This window comes from Chaetodon trifascialis, chromosome 17, assembly GCF_039877785.1.
Source record: "Chaetodon trifascialis isolate fChaTrf1 chromosome 17, fChaTrf1.hap1, whole genome shotgun sequence".
Taxonomy (NCBI): Eukaryota; Metazoa; Chordata; class Actinopteri; order Chaetodontiformes; family Chaetodontidae; genus Chaetodon; species Chaetodon trifascialis.
This window is the reverse complement of record NC_092072.1, coordinates 24,665,997-24,693,533: the sequence shown is the minus strand read 5'-3', so window position 1 is coordinate 24,693,533 and position 27,537 is coordinate 24,665,997. Positions and strand designations below refer to the sequence as shown.

The following is a 27,537-nucleotide window of genomic DNA, read 5'->3' as shown; positions in this document are numbered from 1 at the left end:
GGCGGCAGGTTGAGGCTGCGTGGAACGGAGGAGACTGTTGAGGTCATGGGCAAACCTCATGTCTGCCAGCCCCTCCTGGAACCCCTCATCGTCGTCGCTGCCATCCTCTCCTTCTCTGCACTCAGCTTCCACCCCGTCTGTCCCATCCGGAGTGTCAGGATCCCGGCCGAGATCCTGCTGCAGCACAGCGCCTGTCTGGGAGTACAGGGACTCCACCCCGATGAGCTCCCCTGAACAAAGCGTACGAAAAAAAAATGCGATGACTGAGTTCGGCATTTGTGGTCGTCCACCAGCCTGCACACATGAGCTCTTCCCTGACAGCTTACCTGTGTACTCCCCAGGCTGGGCGTAATTTTCAACCAGCGTCAGACTCAGGATCTCTTGGGTGAGCTGGTTGAAGCTGTGCTGCAGCTGGGCACTGTAGCACAGCAGTGTCTTCCCCTGGCTGTCCTCCACTGCTGCCCTAGCCCGGTTTTCATTCCACCTCACCAGGCCATCCAGCAGGTACACCTGGAAGTGGAGGGCGCTGGCATGTGCCTGTGGCAGAAAATACAGGGATGGGAAGCATGAGCTGAAGACACGCACACACACACTCACTCACACACAAACACACACGCACACACATACACACACCCCTCAGGCTGAACACACTTGTGTACATTTATACTCTGACCATCACTTCATTTGGAAAGTAACAGAAGAAAACCAAATCAAACAACAAAAACAACAATATAGCTCACCTGGAATGAAGCGGCACTGGTGGAGGTGGAACGACTCCAGGGATGTGGAGCCTCTGGCACAGCAGAAGACGGGGAGTCTGACCCCACCCTGGGTCACCTCCCAGGGTGTTGAGCTCCGCTCCCGGCGGGTCCTGAATGCAGTGGAGGTGACGACGCTGGGTGCTCCAAATCTCCTCCATCCTGGTGTGGTAGATGAGCTGGACGCCCGTGGTGTCCACCGCCTCTCAAAAGGAGCCCAACACCTCCTGGATGAGCCACTCCATCTCCTGCTGGCCTCGGGTGTGACGGCGGCAGTGACGGGCAAGCTCCCTGGCAGACAGCTCAATGCCGACGTCCCTCCCCTCCTCGGACTGTTTGGCCTCCGTCAGCCTATCCATGTCGCTGCATCCCCACTTGAAAATGGACAGCCTTGCCATGAAGTGGCCGTACAGCTGGTGAGTGTCGGTGGTGACGCCCATAGTGAAGCATCGCATGAGGTGCCACATGTCCAGGCGCACCACCAGCTGCTCCCACTCACCGAACATGGTGGCAACCTGATGAGAGAATTTCAATTCAATTCAATTCAATTCAATTCAATTCAATTCAATTCAATTCAATTCAATTCAATTCAATTCAATTTTATTTGTATAGCGCCAAATCACAACAGAAGTTGTCTCAGGACACTTTCCATATAGAGCTGGTACAGACCAAGCTCTTTTATCTACAAAGAAACCAATAATTCCCCCATGAGCAAGCACTTGGCGACAGTGGCAAGGAAAAACTTCCTTTTAACAGGCAGAAACCTCGGGCAGAACCAGACTCTGGGTGGGCGGCCATCTGCCTCGACCGGTTGGGTAAGAGAGGAAGAGCAAGAGAGGGAGAGGGAGACAGACAGACAGACAGACAGACAGACAGACAGACAGACAGACAGACAGACATAAATGCAGTCAGAGAGAGACAGAGAGACAGACATGCAATCACAGTAACAGTGACAGTGGATGTAATAACAGTAGTAGCAGTTGCAGTGGATGTCAGGCAGGGCCAAGGCAGGAGACGCAGCTGCAATCCACAATCCAGATTCAGCCACTGTCCATGGGAACCTGCAAGACGACAAAGCACAGAGACTCCGGGGAAGGAGCTAAGTTAGTAACACGCCGAAGTAGGACATGAAAGTGTGCGGATGGAGAGGGACAGAAGGACAGAGGAGCTCGGTGTATCTTTGGATATCCCCCGACAGTCTAATCCTATAGCAGCATAACTAGGGGCTGGTCCAGGACAAGCCTGAGCCAGCCCTAACTATAAGCTTTATCAAAAAGGAAAGTTTAAAGCCTACTCTTAAATGTAGAGACAGTGTCTGCCTCCCGGACAAAGACTGGAAGATGGTTCCACAGGAGAGGTGCTTGAAAGCTAAATGCTCTGACTCCTGTTCTGCTTTTTGAGACTTTAGGAACCATAAGTAGACCTGCATTCTGGGAATGCAGTGTTCGAGTGGGGCAATAAGGTACTATGAGCTCTTTAAGATAAGAAGGTGCCTGGCCATTTATGGCTTTGTAAGTAAGGAGGAGAATTTTAAACTCTATTCTAAACTTTACAGGGAGCCAGTGCAAAGTGGCGAGTATTGGAGAAATATGATCTTGCTTCCTGGTTTTTGTCAGGACACGTGCTGCAGCGTTCTGGAGCAACTGGAGAATATTCAGCAACGAATTTGGGCAGCCTGATAGTAAGGAATTGCAATAATCCAGCCTGGAAGTTACGAATGCATGGACTAGTTTTTCTGCATCATTTTGAGACAAAATATGCCTGATTTTTGCGATATTACGTAGGTGAAAAAAGGCAGACCTCGAAATTTGTTTTAGATCGGAGTGAAAGAACATGTCTTGGTTAAAGATGACTCCCAGATTCTTTACAGTGGTGCTGGAGGCCAGCGCAATGCCATCCATAGCTGCTATGTCATCAGAAAGTGACTTTCTAAGATGTTTAGGGCCTACTACTATAACTTCAGTTTTGTCTGAGTTTAGCATCAGAAAATTGCAGGTCATCCAGGTCTTTATGTCATGAAGACATGCTTGTGGTCTAGTTAACTGACTGGTTTCTTCCGGCTTCATTGATAAATATAGCTGGGTATCATCTGCATAGCAATGAAAATTTATTGAGTGCTTCCTGATAATCTTACCTAAAGGAAGCATATATAAGGTGAATAGAATTGGTCCAAGCACAGAACCCTGCGGAACTCCATAGCTGACTTCAGTGAGCACAGAGGAGTCATCATTAACGCGTACAGAATGAAACACATCTCTATAATCCACCTCCACTATCCAAGCGGGAATGAAAGAATGTGTTTTGAATTGACACGCAGTACTGTACCTTGTACTGTCTGGTGATGGCACAGCAGTCCCGGTCCACGTACAAAACCTGAAGGTCTTTCCAGCGTCTCTGTACTGCTGCATCAGTCCAGCCGCCATGGGCAACAGTCCGTCCCCCTCGGAGTCAGTGAGGATGGACATGAGCACCTGCCCATGTTCCATGTTGCCCACATTGGTGACCCAGGCGGCTGAGCCGGCAGCATCTCCTGTATCTGTACAGGAAAAGAAAGACACGTGACACAATCAAAACAACAATGAAAACAACAATCACATGGCATTGTCAGGCTCGCTATCATTTACGCAGAACAATGACAAAAGCTTTCCTTCTTTGTGGAGTCCATCTTCAAGATGTCCCCAAAGATGGATGTGACCCTGGCTTTGTCTCCGCCAGCTGAGGGAGGGCCTCCCTCACATAGACCAACAGCAGCCAGGGAATGCTGGGGACCGGGTGCATGGGTGGGATGGACACCTGCCCCTGCTGTGCCACACCCAGTGCACAAAGCTTGCGAACCACAGAGAGGTAGCTCATCGACCGCACCATCCATTCTCTGGTGTGCTGCTCCACCATTGCAAATAAAGATTCAAACTGACGTTGTGTGCTCTGTTTTAGATTAAGGTAGTACATTAGTATGACGTAGAAGGAGTTAATGAGGCTGAAATGCCTGTCATGAACTAACTATCCATGTAACCTGACAGTGACTTTGTGTTATGAACTCTGTCCTTGTAACCTCACTGTGATCTTGATGTAATCCTAAGCACACTTGTATAAAACTATTATTTTTAAAAAATATCATAAGCAACAGCCAAGAAATAATGGTGTCTGGAACTAGGAATAACTTGCTAAGGTCAGCCTCAGCAATGGCTGTCTGTCGTCATGAATTTCATGCTAATATTGGTTAGCAAAATGCTGCTTTACTCACCTTTGCTTCTCCATTGAAAGATGCATGAAATGTCAGGAGTCGTGATGCCTGAGGGTCCAATAAAGAGCAAGAGGTTGAAAGTAGAAAGAAGAAGAAAGAAAATTGTGAGCCACTGATTGGACCTTGGCCAAAGTAAGACAGGCCAATGAGGAGCCGTAGAAAGTAGGACGAAAGTAGGACAGCGATCAGCGAGGAAAGTTCATTGCTGGGACTCGGTGAGTGTATGTTTGTGCATGTTTCAGCTAGATCACAAGTTCATTTAAAGCAGCAGTTGGAGCTTCAGTCTAAAACCAGCGAGCTAACTTGCTAAAAGCCACATGAACGGCCTTTTGATCATAAACAACAACCTTGTCTGCACCTAACACCTGAGTAGCTATCTTATTAACTAAATGTATTTTGTCATATGTTTGTTGACATGAAATGCTGTGTTTATTTGTTTGTCACATTACCATCAAAATATATTTGATCTGGAATCAAAATTAATCTGGATGTTTTAGTTAAATTGATACCATTAGACCACAAAACCAGACACTTGCATTCTTCAACATGGAGTTAGATAAAAGGCTTTAGCTAGATGACTGAAATTGACTGAAATTATTAATATAATCTGATGACTACAGAAAGACAAACATTTGAACAGTTTTCATTGAATAAAAAGATACTAAATAAAAGAATACAATTTTTTGTGTATATGATGATATATGATACTACTGTTAATTTTTATCATTAGGGTGCAAAAGAAATTACATTAAATGTCAATGGATATATTACTAGAACAACATTACACCACTGAAATGTTATGTCCAACCAAACAATAAAATACATTTCTATAGATGACTCTTTGTAGCCTGTGACTACAACTGACAATCAATTATACAACCCTCCTCTGTATAATCGTAATAGACATAACCAGAAAAGAGGACAAAATTCAGACAATTACTAAAAAGTCTACAGACACTAGGACAGGTGCAACAAGTATTATAAAGCCACATAGTCTGCCACATCAAGATAAAATGCAACCAGAGCAGACAACACAGATATATATAAATATAAAAGAAACAGCGATTTTGGGCAACAAACACAGGGTTTTTGATGTCATCTTGTGATAAAAATAGTGCTGTTAATTGATTCAAATATTAATCACGATTAATCTCATGGGGCTGCACAGTGGCATAGCAGGTAGTGCGCATGCCTCACAGCAACAAGGTCGCCGGTTCGGATTCCCGTGCATCCTGCATGCATGTACTCCGGCTTCCTCCCACAGACCAAAAACATGCTCATTAGGTTGACTAGTGACTCTAAATTGCCCCTAGGTGTGAGTGTGAGTGTAAATGGTTGCGTGTTTGTGCCCTGCGATCGGCTGGTGACCGGTCCAGGGTGTACCCCCTGGTGCACCCCGCCTCCCGCCCGTTGACAGCTGAGATAGGATGGATGGATTCATGAGATTAATCCATCCATCTTCTATGCTGCTTATCCCTTTTGGGGTCGCGGGGGGGCTGGAGCCTAGCACTTGGCGACAGCAGCGAGGAAAAACTTCCTATTAACAGGCAGAAACATCAGGAAGAACCAGGCTCTGGGTGGGCGGCCATCTGCCTCGAGAGCAAGAGAGAGTGAGACAGACAGAGAGAGACAGACAGAATACAGAGACTCCAGGGAAGGAGCTAAATTAGTAACACACCGTGGTAGGACATGAAAACGTGCAGATGGAGAGGGAGAGAAGGACAGAGGAGCTCGGTGTATCTTTGGAGGTCCCCCGACAGTCTAATGTTATAGCAGCATAACTAGGGGCTGGTCCAGGATGAGCCTGAGCCAACCCTAACTATAAGCTTTATGAAAAAGGAAAGTTTTAAGCCTACTCTTAAATGTAGAGACAGTGTCTGCCGCCCGGACAAAGACTGGAAGATGGTTCCAGAGGAGAGGAGCTTGATAGCTAAATGCTCTGGCTCCTGGTTCTGTTTTTGGAGACTTTAGGAACCATGAGTAGGGCTGCATTCTGGGAACGCAGTGTTCGAGTCGGGTAAGAAGGTACTATGAGCTCTTTAAGATAAGAAGGTGCCTGACCATTTATGGCTTTGTAAGTAAGGAGGAGAATTTTAAATTCTATTCTAAACTTTACAGGGAGCCAGAGTGGCTAATATTGGAGAAATATGATCTCTCTTCCTGGTTTTTGTCAGAACACGTGCTGCAGCGTTCTGAATCAACTGGAGAATATTCCTCAAATCCTCAAATAAACTATTTTTGTGTAGAAAGTCACACAGCTGATTAGGAACTGCTTTCTCAAGAGTTTTTGAGAGAAAGGGAAGGTTGGATACTGTATTGGTCTATAGTTGGCTAAAACCCCTGGATTAAGAGTAGGCTTTTTAAGTAGAGGTTTTATTACAGCTACTTTAAAGGACTCTGGTACATAGCCTGTTGATAAAGACAGATTGATCATGTCTAATACGGAGTCAATTAAAGGTAGAACTTCTTCAAGCAGCTTGGTTGGGATGGGGTCTAAAATACAGGTTGATGATTTTGATGATGAAATTATAGGGAGGGACTAAGGTTAGCGTAGGAAAATCTAATGTAGCCTGCTGTGTTCACTGTATAGCATGTATATGGGCACTTGAGGGTGACTGGCAACATACCATCAACATGTTAAGATATCTATGTTTCAGTGCTCTGAGATAATACCCCATTCATTCCAATAAAAACTGTTCAAATAGCACATCTGACATCTGTGTTTTGTGGGCCAATAAAACATTAACATTAAAGTCCTTCCTGCTGACTCTGCAAAACATTAAGGGCATTGAACTAATACATCTCTCAAAGACTTCTCAAATTTTACTGGACCAAATAAATGACATTCTGATTATGGATTACTCATTTGTGTTTGTGATGCTCTGCATCATTCACAGTCCTTTTAAAAATGTGATTGTGTACAGTAAAATGTCTTTTTGGGCTCTGGTGCATCTCGTGAACCTGCAATAGTAATTGTGCCGACTATGCCAAAATCACTGTCATCCCTAGTGTTGTGCTGACTGACATGATACGAACACACTTGAGTGTTTGAATGACCAAGAGCAGTTGTGTTAGACAAAGATAGATAGAGATAAACAATTACATATTTTCCCATAAAGCTGCCTGACATATTTTGTGACTTTTGGATCTACACTACAACTTTAGACAAAATTCTGTGAAATTTTACTATGCTTGGCAGCACAGCATGAGTTATCATGTTGTTTAACCAAGCATGTTGCTTCAGTCCAGTTACTGAAATCTTTTTCTTGCTCCCTTCAACACCAGACATCATCATCTACGCAAACACAAACTGGTCTACAGACTGGAGGTACACTGTAGTGAGGGGAGGGAGACATATGGTGGGGTGTTGGTGTTGGATTGTAGTGTTCTCTCTGCTCTCCTCTGGGGAGATACTGTGCTCCATGCTGTCACTTCACCTCAGCAGACAATCTGGCTCAGCACCTGCTCTGCACACTTGGGGGAGGGGGAGGCTGATAGTGTTAGGGGGGATGCAAGGGCAAAGGGTAGCCTTTTGTGTGGTGATGGGGGAAGGAATGTCTGTATGAATATGTGAGGAGATCTGACTGTACAGACTGTTGATGCAGGGAGTGTTGTACTGAACAGACTGCTTCTCATACAAAAGCACAAAAAGTGGCTTAGATATGCCAATTATAGCCATGCTGGTGTAACCATAGGTACCCACTTCATATATCTGTGTACTGATTTGCGACTTGGCTGGTAGTTGTTGGCAAGGATGAAAAGGAAGGGTCTTTTCCATTTTGTGTGCGTATATAAATTGATAATAATTTACTTACATAAGATTTTTTTGTCTTAAAACAAGACTTTTCAAGAACTTCTGAAAATAAAAAACATAGTCTTCTCAAAACACTTTCTTCCAACTGTAAATGAAAAGTTAATTTATAAGGACTAAAACACCCCCTTGCTGAATTGAATACACTTTAGGGTGTCACAGCCACAGCCTTACTTTGTCTGGTATAACCAAAAGCTGATGGTGGCTAATGTTAGCAAACTTAAAATTCCCCATTGGCCACTGTTCAGCAAAAGTTACATTGGCCATTAGTTTTGTGCACATCTCCAGTAATTGCTGTTAGTGGCCAAAGGTTTTGGTTTCCTACAGGTAATACCAAACATTAACAAACTTACTATGATGAAAAGTCTTCAGGAAGCTGTGCACAGTCTCTACACCTAACTGTTGTCTAACAAAAAATAGCTCCAGATAACTGCCCCTTAAGCGACAGTGGCGAGGAAAAACTTCCTTTTAACAGGCAGAAACCTCGGGCAGAACCAGACTCTGGGTGGGCGCCCATCTGCCTCGACCGGTTGGGTGAGAGAGGAAGAGCAAGAGAGGGAGAGTGAGACAGACAGACAGACAGACAGACAGACAGACAGACAGACAGACAGACAGAAATGCAGTCAGAGAGAGAGAGAGAGAGAGACAGAGAGACAGAGAGACAGAGAGACAGACATGCAGAGACAGAGAGACAGACATGCAAACTACAGACAAACTAGCCACAAACTATTGTCTTCTGTTCTTTTTGGGTATGCAATAAACACATGAGATACATGTAAATAATGAGCTTTAGAGGTGTTGGTTGGTGTATATTTTAACTTTGGATGGAGCCAGGCTTCCAATCTTTGCACTAAGCTAGGCCAACAATGCACTAATTCCAGGTCCGTACAAACACACATACATGAAACAAATCATTTTTTCATCTCACTCTCAGAAAGAAAGCAAATAAACACATTTCACAAAATGAAAATCAAAACTATTCTTTTAAGAATTTTAATAATTTCCACCTCTGCAGTATGTTGTGTATTGTGTTGTAACTGTAAGCAAGAGCCTCTCCGGCTCTTTACAATTATGAAAATCATCCATCCATCCATTATCTATACCGCCTATCCCTTTCGGGGTTGCGGGGGGCTGGAGCCTATCCCAGCTACAATGGGCGAGAGACGGGGTACACCCTGAACCGGTCGCCAGCCGATTGCAGGGCCATTATGAAGATCACTTTATTGTTATTTAGTATATAGAGGAGTAATGCCAGATCTGATCAAAGTACCTTGTTTCAAATGCACCCAGAATGTAGGCCTACTACAGTGTATTATGTAACAAATAGTGTCCAGACACGTGTGGGATTGTATCTACAATCCTCTCAGCACTCTGTACTTGCTGTTAGAAAAGAAAATGTCTGAATGCACATTTTTATTAATTAATTCAAATAACCTCAGCCAAAATGCTCTCCTCTTTCACTGATACATTATTTCCAATTGCTTAGTGAAAATGAATTCATTGATTTTTATGGCATTTGAAACCTTGGTTACTGATGCCAGAGCTCTGCCATGAACAGCAGCTCTGAGAGCTATGATAGGAGCAGGCTGATCCCAGCATTGCTGCCATTGGCTGCCTCCACAAATATACTTGCCTCATTACATACAAAAGTCCACCCTCCTGTGCAAAGGAGGGGGAGCCAAAGGGTGATAGGTAGGTGTAAGCCCTATGTTCTGTCTTACAGGATGGATGTTTCAATGAGTCTGTTCAGCCTGGTTATTTTGTTTCCTTTAGAGCTGCCTTTTATATTTTGATATACATAAACATAAATATTTTGATATACATACATGTAAAATATATGTGTGCAGACTGACAGTGAGGTGGTGTCAGACACAGACACTGATGCCCAAGCCTTGTGGACATCAAACTGGGGAACAGGTGAAACATTTTCAGTGTATGCATAGTGGTGGAGCAGCTTTTTTAATGATAAATGGATCATGTTTTGATGTATAATATAATATATCCATGCGAAGCTATACACTTAAGTTTACAGTTTACGTGAAAACTTATTTGATTCTAGAAGTATACTAGCAGCCTACAATGGTAAAATACTAAGCTAATAATCTTACCATAATATATGTGTTGTACATTACTATAATGCTAACCAGTAAGAGGTCATTTGAAGGGTCAGTGCAAAGAATTTGGGTGAAAAACGAAGTATCATATGTTTGAAAGTTCCTGATGTAAATAATCTATATAATCTATACAGTGATCTACATACATATGTGTATATGTTGGGATCTTGTAGGAGTGGATTTCTTTATTAGCAGGTATTAAGCGTAGATATTGATACCTATAGCTTCATCAATATCAATTACATTCTACTTACAAATGACTAATAATGGGCATCACCCTGAGATCAGAAACCAATAACCAAACAGCGGATACAGTCTCATGAAAGCGCTGCTTACTTAAAATGCCAATATTTGAAATATCATTGCATCAGGTGAATAATGAAGGGTTGAAATTGAACACAGACACTCACAACTAGCTGTTGCCACAACAAATATACACAAATAATCACAGACAACTGCTTTTTAAATGTAGAATAGAGTTTATTTAACTCCAGCAATATGAATAACAATCATTCAATCAATAAGCATCCATTGTCCATCTACAACTATAACAGGGATAGCCATAATACACCTACATTAACAAGCGTAAAGGCAACAAGCAAGCATGTTGCACACCACATCAGTGGCTTCATCATGCAAGGTTCGAGACCATCAAGTTTGACAAAAATATATGAGAAATACAATGATGGACATGTTGACATGCCTCTAACAACAAGATGGCGGTAAGTCCATCTGAGTTATGCTACCGCTATCTACACCTTTAAGGATGCATGTGAAAGCCTGTAAAGGCACGTGAATGTGTGCATGATTAGTAAAAGAGAGAGGGAAATACACACAAAGCAAAGCAGATTGAATCCTAATTGCCACGGAGAGAGCCTGGCACTGGTCTTTGGGTCTTTGATAAAGTGCGGTTTACTGGCTTTACTGCAGTGGCAGAAAACTATCACCATATAAAGCAAATGACGACGTGGAACACTTAACTAGTGTAACATGCTTAACACATAGACACAAGCAGCAAGCAAAATGATTGAGGTACCTCAAACAGCAACAAGAGGACTCGGTGGTCAGTTAATTTCAAAACAATACAGTATAGCTAACAATGAAGACAGTAACACATTAAGCTGTCTCCCAGACAATAGTATCTTGCTTGATATCACTTCAAGACTGATTAACTCAAGTTTCAGTCCATCTGGTGTATCTAGAAGCATTTCTTCAATCTCAGATGGTGACAGGTTTTTCTATCCCCCTTTTTTTTTTTTTTAGCAGTTTACAGCAGATGAACCAGGGGAGAGTCAAATGAACTTGAAGTAACATAAATCTGAAACTTCCCTCTGCAGATAACATATGTGAGATTGCTGGCAACACAAAGCTGATCTTTTGAGGATCCAAACAGGTTCAGTAAATAGTTTAATTATCCATCCATCCATTATCTATACCGCCTATCCCTTTCGGGGTTGCGGGGGGCTGGAGCCTATCCCAGCTACAATGGGCGAGAGGCGGGGTACACCCTGAGCCGGTCGCCAGCCGATTGCAGGGCCACATGCAAGGACAAACAAACATTCACACTCACACTCACACCTACGGACAATTTAGAGTCACCAATTAACCTAATGAGCATGTTTTTGGTCTGTGGGAGGAAGCCGGAGTACCCGGAGAGAACCCACACATGCACGGGAAGAACATGCAAACTTCACACAGAAAGGCCCCACCTGACCCGGGGATCGAACCGGCAACCTTCTTGCTGTGAGGCACGCGCACTACCTGCTGCGCCACCGTGCAGCCCTAGTTTAATTATGATAATCTAAAATATTAAAAGCCAAGACTTGATTTAATTTTTAAGTGACATGCTGCTCACAGGTCTCCAAATTGAGGACAGCCATCTAAAAGTCATAATGTAATGGAATATAATTTAAGAGGAAACATAATCGAACGCCTGAGTAATGACAAAACCAAAACATTTTTTTCTTATTCAAATTAAATTTAAGATTCCATTTTAATTTGAAATATACAGTATAATGGAATAAGATTATTGAATGACAAATTTAATTCTTATATCTTTATTTAACATTTCTTAATGTGTCAATGTCAAATGTAAATGTAATGTATCCATTTAAAACAGACTTTTCAATTACAATCCATTTGTTTTTTCTAATTAACAAAAGGCACGTCTGAAAGTTCAGCTAATTCTTGGCCTTGAAATTAGTATAACAAAATAAACAAATAATAATAATCAGAACAATTATAAGAAGAATAAGAATAAAAATAATTTAAAGTTTTTTTTTGTAATGCTTTTAACCGTTCATAGTCTTATCCCATCTGAAGAAGAAAACGGCATACACAAATGTCTAAGGAGGCATCATACATGTGTCGCCACTTCTGCCTGTCAGACAACACCGAGGGAACACTAGACCCAGCGCCATTTGCTACTGGTACCTAAATACATTGTTAACAGTCGGTTGATAACGCTCATGGATTACCACTTTGTTTATCTGATACTTGTGAGGAAAAGTCACCGGTGAGCATCAACTTTAACACAGAATATTTTATTCTGCTGGATTGTCTGAACAGAGCGAGGTGAGTGATTTTCATGTCATCTCATTGTGCGTTGATGAGAAAGAATTTGTTAACATTTTTTCACATTCAGCGCCATTTGCAGACAGGTATTCCTAGCGCCCCCCTTATTATTCCCACTTTCAAACGCAGTGGTTTCGATAGGAAAGAACGTTGCAGGAAAGCCGGGAATTTTGTGAATAGAGTGTTTGAATTAATCTTTCTTGCTTAAATGTAATGCTGTGAATAAACGGACGCTGCAATGTGAACCAGAGCACATGCGATGTAAACAGCGATAAATTACGTATTTTTTGTTACAGAATTAACGTATTGAAAAGATAACATGTACCGACTTCTGTAAATGATTTGGTCTTTTAGTCATCCAAATCATCACCGCGTTTTCATAATGCCCGTAGCGGCCGTAATCAGTCTCCATGTTATGCAGCAATGATACAGTAGGAGCACTCGTGAGTCGGTTTCATCTGTTTTTCCAGAAGGCTATGGCACTAGCATTGAGAATCTTAATTTTGTACAACAAGCAGGGGCGGTTCTAGGGTCAGAGGAGATCTGGGGCTTTGTCCAGAAACCTGAAGCATGCATCATGCTTTGATCGATAAAAAGGCGTATTGCAAAGCAGATAAGATGTTATGTGTGTAACAAAAAAAAAAAATAAATATAAGTATATATATATATATATATATATATATATATATATATATATATATATATATATATATATATATATACACACACACACACACACACACACACACACACACACACACTCACTTATATATATATAAGTGAGTGTGTGTGTGTGTGTGTGTGTGTGTGTGTGTGTGTGTGTGTGCAAACAAAACAGGAAAAGAAGAGAAACAGGCTAACAAGCAAGCCACCAAAATAGGCTCAGGTCTAAACTAATCAGAGGCCTGTGCTGTCAAGCAGGATTTGGAGTTAGAGAGGTAACTTCAGCTTACCCCTGTGTTTTCAGAGTTACAACGCTGGTTCACCTCTTACCGGGGTACATCACCTTGGTAACTTATGCTGCACACGGAACCTGCTCCTGAGCAGGTTATGTTTGAGATAACAGATCAAAGTGTATAAAAGCACATTATTGACCTATCAGTTCTCTTGGACAATTACATCACCATTCATAGAATATCCAGTGGAACTTGGTGTGTGGATTGTGTGAGGGTCTCTCGGGAGGGCAAGCATGTTCAGAAACTGGAATTGCCCTTTGGCTTTCCCTGCTGATTTTTTATTACAGATATAGCTTTTGTGAACTACAAGTCACTCAGAATTGCTGCCCCCAGCTGGAGGTTTTTTGGCTGTCAGTTGGCTGGGATTCAGTTCCCAGAGTCCACTCTCCTCCACCTCCTGCAAAAAATCTAGATTCCACTGTAAACACGTAAAATTCATCCAGTTGCGAGGTGTCACCATGATATGGCACTTTCATCACAAAAACACATTCACACATACGTCTGAGGCTCATAGTACACTGCAGAATTACGTTTCTTTATTTCGGCCATGATTTGGACAGTATGTCTCCCAAACTTGCAATAGGTGCTGGAACTTTAGTACAGTTTTCTACCCGCCTAGCAGTCAATAGTTATTATTGATATTTAATAGCACAAACCCTGAAATTTGCCCTCATATCTTCACCTTAATGACTGTGAAGTTCAGGATATCATTTTAGACACACATCCCCAAAATGCAGCAATATTACTCTCAATATATTCCCAACTACCAGTATTCATTTATCATCACATTGTTGTAGTTGTTGTTGTTTTCAATAATACTGTATCAACAATGACAGTGAAATGGGTTTAGATTCTCCATTCACAAAACACAATTTTTCTGAAGTGGGTTTGTGTTAGGTTTGGGAGTTGTGGAGGAGGGGAACCTGTCAAAATGACACAACACCCATTAAGTGCAAACAAAAAGTGCTAATATGTTTGGGAATGTGAGAAATAACAGGCAAATTAAGTAAGACTATTTTTTAATCTTACTTTTACCAACATGCTGTTTACTGGCAATTCAGGAAAATGGATGCTCTCTTCCTTGGAGCGTGTTGACTTGAAGTCAGATGTACTAGCACACAGCAAATAATCCAGTCCAGTTTTATATTTTGCTCCCAAGTCCAGTTGACACTGTCAGGGTTGCAGCGCAAAGAATAAAGCTTAAATTGTCATACACGCCAGAAGAATACATCGAAGCAACACATTGATTTAATGGAACACACAATAGTGATCATGGTCAGATGTACCTGTGCCCTAAACAATTGATAGTGATATTATAAGCCTATTAAATTACACATTCACACAGTTGCCGGCTTTTTTTTCCAGCTGTCCTTCCTGCAGTTGGCAGCAGCAACTTTGTTGCTTTTAGCCTGGACTATGTGTTTAATTTATTCGTACTTGTCTATTGTACTTTGCTCTTCATTTGTAAAATATGCTACTCTGCTGCCCGTACACCTATCCCTGTTTGTAATTACTGCAAATACTGCCCCTTTAATTGAACACGCTCTTGGCTATACTGGGTAAACCTGGCTTTACTTACCAAGTTGATAAACACCGTCATTTGACCACTTGTTGTGATTGATGTTGTAGGTTTAGTGAAGCCAGTTAATGACAAGAGTATATTGAACTTGTTTCAACAGTCCAGAGGTGCAAGAAGTTTCCCGATCCTCCCTCCAACACCGCCCAGTAGCTCCTAAGACAGGAAGCAAGCAGAGGGCAGAGAGAAGGATGTCTAAAAATGTAAAAATATTACAACAGTTTAACTGTTGAGGATACAATTCTGATAAAAGATCTATCAACCTGCTTTTTTTGAATGCATTGTCAAATGTTTGTGAAATTTGTGTAAAATTAAATGAAGTACAAAATATTGTGCATACAGTACAAATTACTGCAAGATATCATCGCGGCCAGCGGGTGATATCTAGCCAACCACAGTCCCATTAGGCCGCAGAATATTAATGAATTCGGAAAATGCGCATTGCTTGTTACTCTATATACTACCACATGGAAAGTGAAAAGTGACAACTTTTGCCAACCCCTAGCTACGAGCCAAAAATCTGTATTTCAAAATTCCTCCACTTTAGGGATAATCACAGAGAATCACAAAGCTTGTCTATTAGACGCAAGAGACATTACTTGGGTTTATTTTCTGTTGTTCTGTTGTAAACTGTTGTATTGAGTCTCAAAGTATTTTTGTTGCATCCTGGGATGCTGAAGAGGAGTTTTTGTTGAGATAAGGACTCATTCAGTGGTAGCTGAATTGTGGGTTTATGTATTGAGAAACGTTCCCAATTAATAGCTCCTGTTCTACAGAAATGGATACTCACAGAGAATCACAAAGCATGTCTGTTAGATGCAAGAGGACTCCCCTGGTGGATTGTTTTTTGTTGAGATAAGGATTTATTTGTAGTTGAAATGTCGGTTTTTTACTGAGCAATGAGTGCATCCTTGGCATAACATTAATTTCAAAAGAAATTGGAATTATTAAACAGCAATAGGCTAATTAGCCCTATTTAAAAAAAAAAAAAAAAAAAAGTCTGGCCCCCATAGAAAAACTCTTGCCCTTCGACAAGTAGTTGAGGACCCCTGTCATACCTTGCGTTATGAAAAGGCTACAATATCTTGTAATACGAAGCGTAGCACATATAACATGCACACCCCCTCCAACTCAATGCCTTCGTGGCTCCCACCCCCCTCCCTCTCTTTGTCGCAGTGTAGCATGGAGGGTTGTTGCGAAGTGCCCAAATGTGGCTGCATGCACCCCCCCCCCAGTGTCTGTGCTGCAACACCTCCCCTCCCCAACTCCCCCCCCCAACACATGTGCAAGTCTTCGAGTTTTGTTGTAATGTCTTATTATGTTGCTTGTGTGCTTTTTTTCCCCTCTTCCTTCCTCTTGTTCTCCTTTATTCTCATCTAAGTAAACGGGGCGCTGCTTGTGTGAGATTTGTGCGACCCACAGTTCTCCCGCTCCTGTCCTCCCCATGTTATGTGTCACTATCTTTTTTATGTTTCTTGGATGGGATGTAACTGAAAGGCAATTTTCTCTCCGGGGGACCAATAAAGGCATTCATCAATAAATTGTTTGTGACATTAAATATAAAGTGTAGCTGGAGATCATTCCCAGTAATCCTGTCCCCAGATCAATGTGGTTTTATTATTAGCTTGTTGCCATATTGTTGACATCGTTGTCATGGTGACTAGGGATGCAGCGATCCGCTTTTTTCACCTCCAATACTGATACCAATATGTGAGCACTTAATTACCTAACAAATGGTATCTGTCATTGTGTGGAAAAGACTGGGATCATTCTTTTGTGCATCAGACTTGACTTAAACATTTCTTTCCTATTTTTTAAACAGGGAGGGGGGTCTGATCTCATAAATAACACATAAATTCGTACAAATAAAAATATTTATTTTTTTCAGTATTTCTTAGTGCAGGTGTGTGTGTGCGTGTGTGTGTGTGTGCATGCGTGTGTACGCGCGTTGTGTCTGTAACCCCCACCCCTCCCCCTCCTGCTCAGTACGTACACACAGAAGCCGTCACACATGTAGTTGACCAGACGTGTGGCTTGAACAGAAAAAAAGTTGAGAAAAAAAATTATAAAAAAAGTAAAAAACAAAGCGACTCCCTCTGGCTCCCAGACAGGAGCCGGCTCTGATTGTTCACTACAAAGAGCAGGCTCTAAGAGCAGTTTCATCTGCGACCGACACATCACTAATTCCTCTACCTGTTCCACTGTTATAAAAAATAGCGGCACAACTTGGTGGCCGTTATCCTGGTAATTTCTCTGCCTGAGAAATCCAAGGTGTGGCGTGTGAGCGGGTTGAAATGTGTGTGTCTCACGCCTAATGCGTGAGGCTTGAGAGCTTTGTGGTTGTGTTATAATTTGACATTTTACCATCACCTCTCAGAACATTTACTGCGCAGGTATTGCAAGTAGCCGTCGAGTTTGTAGGCTGAGATAGTGAGAAAAAGTTCCAGATAGCCGATCCTTTCGCTCGCTTCACTTTGAAAACAATGTGGTCCACATCATGTGCGCTTCAGCACTGCTTGTTATTTGTGCATGACACCACTCACAGCACCTATAGTATAGCGTTAGACTGAATAGATCGGCCCCTTTGTATCGGACCCATTGTCACTGTTACCCGATCTAGAATTTTCTTCAATATCGGGCCCGATACAGATACCAATATTGGATCGGTGCATCCCTAATGGTGACGTTAACTGCTGGAGTGCAGAGTGTTATGTGTTGTTGCTGTTACATTAGCATTACACTGGGGAATTTGCTGTCAGCAATAAATAGTGTTAATGTAGCTGTAAGAATATGTGAGAAAGTCAGAAATAAATATGGACTAACTGCAGAAGCCTTGTTTGCCTTGGTTTTTTCCTGGCCCAATCGCAAGACATGATGCTAATTAATTTATTAGATATTATTTGGTTATCACCAATCATATTGTACGTCTGACCTTGAATCAAACCCAGAGGCAGACTTTTGAGTAAGAAGTTTGAGAACCGCTGATCTAGAGTGTCTGTCAATTCTAGATGATATGATGATATGAATGAAGACTTGTTGAGATATAGATGTTAATAGACTTACAATGACAGACTTCTGAACTGACCATAGGTTGCTGTCAGGTAAACTTCTGTCAAAATTTGTTGGATGTGCTGAAAAAGTTTCAGCTCTGTGGGGTGTAAATTCGGAATGTGAAATATCTAGAAATTTAGAGCCACACCCACTTTAGTCTGTTATTACCAAACTTTATGCATGGACTGAGTCATGTCCCTAGATTGTACAAACCAATTTTCGTATGTTATGGACATTCATTTTCCTCTCAGAATGAATTGCAATAAACTTGTGATGCCCTGACTTTTGACGTTGGGCCACCATTAGGTCAGCATTTCAATTTGTCCAATACTTTGTTTTATGACCAGTACCTGCAAAACTAGTGACATTCCCATCAGTCTCAGCTGCACTAAAAAAGCTATGCCTAAATACAGACACAGAGTTGCTAACAAGGCTGTAGATGCTAAGTCATGTTTGATATGGCATATGTTTTGTTATAATTATTATTTTTTTAAGAGTAGCTCATGAAGTAAAGTACCATGACTTTTCAACACATTATAGATTTGCAGCAAGAACACACAACAGGTGTACATATCAACTCTGAACATCCTTGGAAATGTGATGAAATTAGGAAATAAGACTTTCGAAATTACAAATTTTGGTATTCTCTTCATGACATGGCTGCAATCAGCCAGTCAATGTGGATGTTTGTCATTACAATACTTTAATGCTGATTTAGATACAAATTAAAAATTGGAATACTTTTCATAATGAAAAGAACACATTCCGAGGATAGTGCAGCCTCTAAAAAGTGCTTTGTAGTTAACTGTGGCAAATGCGATTGTTGTAGTATTTTTTTCTGTCCAATTTCAAAATGTAAGCCTCAACTGTAATTGTATTTTTTCTTTAATTTGCTATATCTCAAACACACGCTGTCTGCTGTGTAGTGTCTTGACATTGCCTCCATCACTATCACAAATGCCTCACTGACTCCAGCATCAGTATCTGTCAAGCCTAGTTAGCATTGTGACCCTTTACTGGCTGCTCCCCACACAGATGCTCTGTTAGGGTTCAGCTGTGTTTAAGGTTTTTGTTTCTTCACTAATGTCTTTCAACAAATATTCCCTGCCTCTGATTTAATCTAGGCCAGGCAGACTGGCTCAGGCGGGATTGTTTCCAGAGCTTGTGCCAGCTGACCGGCCCTGGTTTTAATCCCACACAGGCCCGATTAATTTTAAAGCCGCTTTCAGTCCTTAAGCTCACTTTCACCGCTGTGACACACACTACCACGCAGTCAGAAAAACAGATACCTTTAAGTATGTTTTTGCTGTTACTTTTCACAAATGCTTTTCAGTTTAACCTTTGAACCATACCATTCTGTGTCCAAATCTTAAATCTATTGTGTCTTGCTACCACACACATACAAAGTGTGAAATAAGACCGTCCATGCTTTTTTGAGTGAGATACAGATTTCTGAAAGCACCCTGCCTGCAGCTTCCAAACAAGCCGATTGAATTCGGGGAGTACTGTTACGTAACAAGCCCGGGCCTTTGCTTGCTCCCACCTACCAGCCACCACCCCCTACTCCTCTCCCTGGTGTCTCTCCACCCACCAGATACAACGCTACCTTCTCAGCGATCCGCCACTTCGCTATCGAAAGCGAAGGAATCATCATGTCGAGCCGCCATACCCAGTGTTCTGTTGTTGGCTGTAAATACGAGCACAAATTGCTCCATCGGCTCCCACCTGCAGAAGACAGAAGAGCGGTGTGAATTGAATTTTTGAAGGCAACGGCCCTGCTACAGTTGGCAAAAACCTGTTGGTGTGTGCTAACCACTTCGAGGTTGTTTCTCCAACCTTGGTCAGTACGAGGCAGGATTAGCCAGGAGACTTTCTCTAAAGGAGGGCTCACCTCCAGCTTTGTGTGGAATACGTGCAGATGAGGGACATGTAAGTATACAAATAATTAGCTGTGTGTTTCTTTTGTAGATTAGCGCAAAGTCTTGCGTGTTGTAGCGTGTATATTTTGCCATTGGGAACGATGTGAGGCTAACCACTAGCTTCGAGACTACAACTTCAGCCATCAAAGGTTAGCTCACTGCTACCGTAGCTTTTGGTGCGTCACATCATGTTTCTGGTTTTGCAAATGATTTATTACATGGTTGAGGTAGATACCAGCATTCACAAATATTAAACTGTGTTCATTTTGCAGTTTTAAAACGAACTAAGCAAGAAGTGTCTTACGACATAGCACAAGCTAACACTAACCGCTAGCTTCTAGTTAGCAATCAGCATGGTCTCCATATGCAAACCCAGCGACACGGTCGGTCAACTGATACATACACAGACGCTCTGCAGGGTCTAAGCTTTGGGAATTTGAGAAAATAATTCATTTGGAAACATTTCCAAACTGGAGTATGTTAGAAAAGCCCAGGGCAAACGAGTGTATGGTTGAGACTGCTACATCACAGCACAATTTACACTCCAAGTGTTTTTTCTCTGGAGTGTATTTATGAGTGATTCTTTTTTATGCTGTATGTAGCGGTTAGCATAGCTATATATGTAAGATAAAGTTGATGTCACTTCTCTCTTTTTATATAGGCCAGTGCATCACAGCTACCTGCTGTTGATCAAGTGTAGCAGTGAGCTGTTGCAGGCTTTAGTGCTTGAATTTACACTGTAACAGTATTGTCATGTTTTACTCCTAAGTACGCCCTGTTATCATAACAATATACTTTTGTTACAGCTGTCCAGGCTACTGTGTCCTGCAAGGACTACTTTTGTTATGCACTGCATTACAACGAGAATGCTGATAGAGGACAAGCCACCGCATCATCAAGGGATCCTCTTTTCAAACTGAGCTTTCCACAGTTCATGAAGGGAGAGTGCAGAGCCAAACCAATGAAGACTGAGGGCACACTTGTAAGTGTTAACTTCTTTTTTCCACTCAAAAAACTAAAATTTACAGTGTTTCCTTTAGGATTTTTTTCAGCGGTGTGGGCAGGCTCTCCAGGGAGCTGTGGTGGTGTAAACAAATGACACTTGACCAGATTTTATTTTTACAACCTATTTATTGAATGGCCAGTTGAAAATTGCTTTTTAAAGGGTGAATGTGTCTGTGTGTGTGTGCGCGCCTGCGTGTGCTATGTCTGTAACCCCTGCTCCTCTTCCTCCTGCTCAGTGCGTACACACTGAAGCCACCACACATCATGTAGTTGACCAATCACATGCGGCTTGAATGGAAAAAAAGTTGAGAAAAAAAAAACAAAGCAGCTCCCACTCCAGCTCCCAGGCAGGAGCCAGCTCCGACCGTTCACTTCAAGAGCCGTTTCGTTCACAACGGACACATCACTACTGACTAGCATCATCTTCGTCAGCTGTCTTTTTATTCTTAGAGAAATATTTGAACATGCTCATCTGAAAATGCAGTCAGCAGTTACATCATGGCGTGTAGATATTAGATTAATGCTATCAATTAGTAACAGTGTAATGAGTAACAGTGACACTGAGTTGGCACCGGGCCCAATTAACCTAAGCCTAAGCTACCCATATGTTACGTAAATTACCTGGCCATCAATATTTTGCGAAAGTCTATTTAACTATATAACTAACTTATAACTAAAATCTATTATGAGTTATCTTAAGCTAATAAGTCAATCTTTTCTCCAGTAAGTCGCTGCCCTATTTTCCAAGACGACACTCCTCTGACTCTCTGACCTGGTGGCTGGGTGCTTGACGTGATGTCACTTTCAAGGCCGCGCTCTCATGAGTAATTAACGTCGGACACTGCTGTGAAGGTGGAGACATGCGGTGGTGGTGTATTTGCAACCAAAAAAAAAAAAAAGAAATTTGAAGGAGTGGCGGCTAGGATTTAGCAATGGCGGCCCGCCACTCCTAAATTAATGTGGAGGAAACACTGATTTATATTGTACATGACACAAAGTACCACAACTCGGTACTTTCAACCCAATAAATAACCAAAAATATAAACACTTAAATACCTGAGAAACTACAGAATTCAAAGTGAAAAATGTCACTATATTAACAGTTGAATAATATAGTAAATGATACTAATGAGTCACTTTTTTCTGTGTGTCGGTGTATTGCACAGGGTCGTGTCTTCATAATAGATAAGGAGTAGGTCATCGCCAGCTACGAGTCAAGATTAAATTGGGGGGGGGGGGTCTTCCCTGGCCGTCAGAAAACTCACAACGTATCTGAAGTACTACGCAGGATGGGATGACTACATGAATCTTCTGAGTTCCAGTACATTATGTTAGTCAACAGGTTCTATAATGTCAAAATCTGTATTCACATTTTTCTAATAAGGATTCAGTGAATCCTTCACTTGTACTATATTTCCATTCATGACTGCAGTCAATAAATATTTATTGTATATCTGTAAAATGTTTCATGTGAATATATGTGTCATATACAGTATTTGCTAAGGAAAAACTTGGCTATATGTTCAAGAAAAAAATATGACTGACTTTATTTTGTTTATTATGGTGTGTGAACAGTGAAGTTGGTTATTATAGATGAAACTCACTGCTCTGTCCCCCATAGCTGTAAAGGACCGTAGTCAGCCCTGTAAGTGTTGTATGCTCGTTTAGGCAAACAGGTTCTAAACATGGATGGTCGATCATGCATGTAGGCCTTTCATCCAGCTGCTGCAGCCGTCTTGCAACCTATTACGCATAACATAAGGTGAGTATCTGCAGTGGTATGTTATCTGCAATCATACACTGCGATCATCCTGTAAGTGTAGGTAAAGATAATGTGACCCGTGGCACCTCCTGGCAGCATATGTTCTCAGGCTCTGACTGCATTGTTGCACAATTTCCACATGTGCACTAATACAAACAATTAAAAAAATGCACATATAAAGCTAAAGAAATAAGAAACCTTGCAAAGCAGCATTTTCAACCCATAACAGCACCCATGTTTTACATTTGAATGTGTGTGCTCTAGCTAGCTACTTTTCCTCAGCCTGAGGTGAATGGTCAGTAGTCCTGGTCAGCAGTGTCGTCTGTGTGCTCTGCCTATTCATGTGTAAATGATGAGGAGCGCTGAAACTAACAGCACAGTTAGAATGTCATCAATGTCTCAGCAACCCAGTGATTGCTAGAAACCCCCTCCTCTTTATGTAAACAACCAGGACCTTCAGACGCTCTGCTTTCATATGATACCAGGCTTGTGTGGTTTGCATGCCGTGGTGAAATCAGCAGACGCGCTTAAGTGGACATACGCTATTTCCGTGTTTTCGTGACATGTGCATATAATTTCTTGGGGTATGAATTATGTTTCATTTGGGTGGCAATGCTTGGTATAGGCTTTTATCTGAGTTGCTCCCCATCATTCTGGTATTCTACAAGTTAGGATTGGTGCTTCCTAGCCTGAGCATTGACTGTCTGAACTGCGGGCCTCTCATGCTGCCCCCTGTACAGTGAGCGAGTGGAGGGGGGAAGCGTCTAAGGTGAGAGTGGGTTGAGTTATTATATGAAGAGAGAATGAAACAGAAGAATTGAGAACCGAGTTCAAAAATTAAACATAAACAGATGATTTTAATACCCTCTCTAATCAAGAAAAAATGCAACATTTACTTGGAGAAAACAGCATCAGTGCCATAGAAGCAGCAAAATTTGTCATTGCATGTCACAGCCTGAGAGAAACAACAAAGCAGTCTGCACAACTATATTATTATTACATACGTTTTTTATCTACCTCTTCATTGTGCCTTCTTACAGCAATACAGTGCCCATCATCTAGCTGCGTTGCTATGCTAATTTTTCCGAACACAGCTAGCTTTACGCAGTTTTCCATGCAAACTTTGGATCTCTCATGTTTCTTGATCCGTTCGGAGAGGTGCTCTAAGTTAGTTAGTCCAGTCTTTGTCCAAGTTGAATCACATTTGTCACTTCTGAAGAGGATACAGGGGAAACAGAAAAGTGCATAGGCTGCACCACAACCTGCCAGCCACGTCTTATGCTTGAACCAGCTCTGACAAAAACTCTGTTTGTACAATTTATCTTTCTCCTTGGTTTGCTGGGAAATGTTGATTTCAGGCTTGTCAGGTCCCAGCTCCTTAACAAGAAGTTTTTCCTCCGTCGTCCGTCTGCAAATGGGTACATTAATAATGTATGAAATTTGGTGGTGGAAGCTGCTCTTGAACTCCAGTTGGTAGCGCCATCACCATCGCCATCATCTCTCTTCCTCGTCGCCGGATTTTTTTTCCCACCGTAGGACTAGGAAAAAAAGCCTATTGCTGGCTCCTCACGTAGCTCTAGCAATCCTAAACCTTCACACATTTTACGTAGCAGACGTCAATAGGCCAATTATTCATAATTTTTCCTTAGCAACCATAACCAGATTGGCTATTTAGCTGCAAGTCAGGGGTGCTTTGCCGAGCGCCCCATGAGACAATGATAGTGTCAGTTGGTGGAAATGTTGTTTAATGGTTTAAATTGCATGTAGGCACACACACAGACGCACACACACGCACGCACTATTAAGTAAAACTGACATTGATTGAACACAGCTGGTGGGGCGGAGCCCCAGCGCCCCCTGTGGGCCAGCCGCTGCTGGTTGAACTACTGAAGAACTCCGTCTGTTCACTGCCACCATGTCCGCTACTTTCACACGGGTAGTGCTATGTAAATCTAAGCTCTCCCCGTTACCACGGTAACATGGGTGGGACAGCAGCAACTCATTTGCATTTAAAGCTACAGACACCAGAAACAGCACATTCTGAAAGGGACTGAAACAGAGGGAAAGAGAGGGGGGCGAGAATCTTTTCCTGAAAGCTATTTCCAGCAAACAGCTTCAAAAACATGTTTTATGGAAATCATAGACCTATGTAACTTATTGAACAAGCTTCATAATATGTCACCTTTAAAACTGGTTGCCCTACATCAAAGAATTTATTTACATCATTCCTTTATTTTGACCCCAGAAATCAAGTCAAGGTTTTGGATGTCTTGGTGCTCAGTGTTGAATGATATTTTCCATCACTTGAACTTCAGAAAAGTCTGAATATTAATAGTATGTTGGTTTCTTTGTAGATAAAAGAGCTTGGTCTGTACCAGCTCTATATGGAAAGTGTCTTGAGACAACTTCTGTTGTGATTTGGCGCTATACAAATAAAATTGAAATTGAAATTGAAATTGAAATTGAATTGAAATTGTATGGTCTTTGGTGTGTGAAGGTCATGTGCTCTGGTAGATGGGTAGAATCTTTAATGTTCTGACCAGACAGCAGCAGCATAAAGATATTTTTGACCTTTTGATTGTTCTGTATAGTGGAGCAGCAGGCTGCTAACCATTCTTGGCAATGAAATACAAATGAGGATTTGTATCTACTAACAACAGAGTCTCTGAATCAAAATCAGAATCAACTTTATTGCCCAAGTATCTGTTCACATACACACACAAGGAATTTATATGTTATTTGTAATTTCTGTCCAAAAACATAGTTGGTCAGTTTCTGTCTTTCTTTATCTCCAGATATCTGGACAAGATTCCTAGATTGCCATGTAATTTGGCTATGAATTGATGGTCCCCAGAGGAGAGTTACTTTGATTTTGGTTACTCATTTTCCTCTAGACTAAGAATAGCAAAGTTGTCAGTATGCTGTGTGTTACACATTTATATGTTGTGTAGTGTTGTTATGATACTGGAATTTCTGTTCCAATCTTATTTTTGATATCATAGGGAAAAGTTGACACAAAATTGTGGGAAAAAGAGACTTTTATTTACCGATAAATATGATACATTGTCAGCCCTGTAAGTAATTTTGTAACACATTGAAACCCCATATTTAATTAATATCAGAAAGACAACATATGTTGCAGGGCTCTCAAGTTTTGAACTGAGTTCAGAGTGAGATTTTGGCAGTGGCGGGGGTGGGGGCTGGGTTGGGGACGACACATAAATTCATACAAATACAAATATTTATTTAATTCACCATTTCTTGCAAGTGTGTGTGTGTGTGTGTGTGTGTGTACGTGTGCGCACTGTCTGTAACCCCCACCCCTCCTGCTCAGTGCGTACACACAGAAGCCACCACACATCATGTAGTTGGAACAGAACAGAAAAAAAGTTGAGAAACCCCCCCCCCCCCCAGAATAAAAAACAAAGCGGCTCCCACTCCGGCTCCCAGGCAGGAGTTGACTCCAGTCATTCACTTTCCAGTTCACAGCTCACAGCTGGCTCTAAGAGCCGTTTTGTTCGCGACTGACACATCACTAAATCCTCTACCTGTTCCATCCATCCATCCATCCATTATCTATACCGCCTATCCCTTTCGGGGTTGCGGGGGGCTGGAGCCTATCCCAGCTACAATGGGCGAGAGGCGGGGTACACCCTGAACCGGTCGCCAGCCGATTGCAGGGCCACATGCAAAGACAGACAAACATTCACACTCACACTCACACCTACGGACAATTTTTTAGAGTCATCAATTAACCTAATGAGCATGTTTTTGGTCTGTGGGAGGAAGCCGGAGTACCCGGAGAGAACCCACGCATGCACGGGAAGAACATGCAAACTTCACACAGAAAGGCCCCGCCTGACCCGGGGATCGAACCGGCAACCTTCTTGCTGTGAGGCACACGCACTACCTGCTGCGCCACCGTGCAGCCTACCTGTTCCACTGTTATGGAAAATAGTGGCACAACTTGTTGGGCGTTATCCTGGTAATTTTTCTGCATGAGCAATACAAGGTGTGGCGTGTGAGCGTGTGAACGGGTTGAAATGCTTTTTTCAACATAAACATGTTTTTTAAAAGATCTGTGTAGCTACACATACAACAGAAACAAATGTCCTGTACTGTGTTGTTGAGGTATTCATTTGTATCAGCTACATTTCCTTTTTAATCAATGAAAATGACGTTGTGTACAGAGTTTCCAATTGGTGCTGGTCCATGTGTCCTGGAAGATTTCAACGTCACGGACTAAAGGAAGAAACTGCTCTCAAATATTATCTGTTTGTGTCTGTGGATGTCCAATGTAAGCAACACTTTTTGAGATTGGTCCAGTATTGAATGAGAATGCTGCAGTCAGGATGAAATGAATTACAATGTGTGTCTGTACATGTTCAATGTACTTCCACTAAAAGTGCTTGTTTTTTGCCACTGACAGGCTCAGATTGGCTCTGACAACATTGTGGAGATGATCCCTACAGAGATATACCTTTTTATTTATCCAAAAACAGCAGCTGTACTGCTCTCAACGAAGCCACCAGACGAAACACACTTGTAAAACACACTTCATTCTGAGATTGAAATATGCTTGAGTCTTTGATCAAGTAAAATAGTTGTTGTCAGTGCCCTAACTGTACTAATTAGTGCATCCTTAAAAGTTAGAGAGGCAGTTTACTTGTCATAAGCAGCACTAAAGTTGTAAAGAAAATATATACATGTACAATTTCTCTGGATGAAGCTTGTAGGGGGCCTGAGAGAATAACTGAAGTCATATCA

At 41.9% G+C, this 27,537-nt stretch overlaps 1 protein-coding gene and 1 pseudogene across 10 annotated transcripts in view; one reads left to right on the top strand and one right to left on the bottom strand.

Annotated features, from left to right (window-relative positions):
- Positions 1–2,011: 2,011 nt before the first annotated feature.
- Positions 2,012–3,650, bottom strand: LOC139345486 (uncharacterized; annotated as a pseudogene).
- Positions 3,651–12,342: 8,692 nt separating this feature from the next.
- epb41a (erythrocyte membrane protein band 4.1a) overlaps positions 12,343–27,537 on the top strand; it is a 129,669-nt gene continuing 114,474 nt past the window's right edge. For 9 of the 10 annotated variants that reach the window (XM_070985284.1, XM_070985281.1, XM_070985279.1 and 6 more), the window contains exon 1: positions 12,366–12,501. The gene's annotated coding sequence lies outside the window, so the exon portion shown is untranslated. Of the gene's footprint in view, positions 12,502–27,537 lie in introns of all 10 variants that reach the window. The other variant, XM_070985278.1, reaches the window with a different exon arrangement.